Source organism: Sinocyclocheilus grahami, unplaced genomic scaffold (genome assembly GCF_001515645.1).
Source record: "Sinocyclocheilus grahami isolate Dianchi unplaced genomic scaffold, SAMN03320097.WGS_v1.1 scaffold261.1, whole genome shotgun sequence".
Classification (NCBI taxonomy): domain Eukaryota; kingdom Metazoa; phylum Chordata; class Actinopteri; order Cypriniformes; family Cyprinidae; genus Sinocyclocheilus; species Sinocyclocheilus grahami.
Genome location: NW_015505440.1, coordinates 1179702 through 1181424, shown reverse-complemented (window position 1 = coordinate 1181424; position 1723 = coordinate 1179702).

Sequence of the window (1723 nt, the reverse complement as noted above, 5' to 3'; positions counted from 1 at the left end):
GCTTTAGAATCTGGCTGAAATTAGAGATCTTAGAAGGAGGCATAAATATTCTGCCTACTTTTTGGAACAGCCTACATTCATGACTCCAATCCATAATATGGGAGTGGGAGTTCTTTCTAACATCAGCAATATTGATGACTCGCTCTTCCTCCTTCAGCAGCTACTTCAGAACAACGCATCTAACCACATCAGAGCAAAATCTCCTGTGATTAATGTCTGATGAGATTAGAGTACCGCTGAATTGTTTAGTGCTACAACAAGGTTGACATCAACAAAGTCACATTGGGTTGAATTGCGGCGAAGTGCACGGCCGGCGTAGGATAATGGTATTTTTAAGGTTGGTGATGCTGGGAATTCATGGACTTAATGGACTTACAAGTTCACTAGCAGCATCAGAGAGCTGTTAAAAGTAAGAATACGTCTTCTATTCAAATGAGAAAATAAGCCAGTCACTTCAAAAGCCACCAGGTAAGAGTGAATCAATACTAGTGTCCTTGAATATTACTACATGCAGATGCTACAATAAAAATATAAAGAGACAAAAAAAGCCTTTGATAGTCTAAACATGAAGGGACTGTTTACAATATATGCCTAACAATCTCCTCCTTAATGCCACTCTGAAACCATGACCTCTTTAAATCTTTGCACCGAAGAAAAGAAAAGTCCCACTTTAAAAGCTCATCTATGGTTAGGCAGCACATTAAATCAAGGACATCCATTTATGCTACCTGCTCTTGAAAGCCACTCTCTTTAATTCACATCTGACGCGTGCTTGAATGTACAGAGTTATAACCGGCTTCAAAACCTGTCATCTTGGCCGACCTCTGTCCTCGTATGGCACATGTGTAAAAAATCACATTTTCCCCCAACAAGTAACACAATTAACCTCGCCAGCCATGAACACGCTCCACATATTTGTAAAAGGAATTAAGACGCTATTGTACATGAAAGCCACGAATGTCAAGCCTTCAACCATGACTTGGCTTTCATCATGAAAATGTTTCTCTGCAGATTTTTGTTTATGTGAATATATTCCTGTTGCGCGCTATCCTAATATGGAGACGCTTCCTGAAAAATAGGCTATTTTAAATATTTCTGAAGATGAACTGATAGAATTGCACTACATGGATCCATGAAGACAACCTCGGGTTATTTAATTTTGAGAGAAAGCATGAAAATAGATCTTTCCGAACTATGGCAGGGATGTTAGAATCCCAATTAATTTGATATATGTTGTGTTTTTCCCCCTCCATCTCAATGTTATTTCAACAATAATTGCCAGGATCTTCAAGGTCGTTAACTAAACGCAGTCAAATGCCAGTATCTGTGTTTGAACCCTCTCATTAATTATTACACGGAATCTCTGGAATACGTGATTCTGATTGGTTAATTGCACCATGCAGCAGTCTGATATTTCCTGATAGAGTGCATTTGTCCCACCCACTTTTTTTTAGTGGCCTTGGTTCCAGAAGTATTTTTCCCATAGGGATTCCCATTCATTTTTCCCATAGAGCCATAAACCAAACTAACCAGCTCAAAAATTAAAAGTATTTGGAAATTGGACAAACAGACAAAGGTACAAGACTGTGTACTTACAGTAACGGTTTTAATAAGGACAATAACTAAATTGTGAATGACATGAATTAAAAATGATGGACAAACATACAATGATTGATTTAGATGTAGCATCTGTGTGTAATAATACACACTATATATTCTCTTT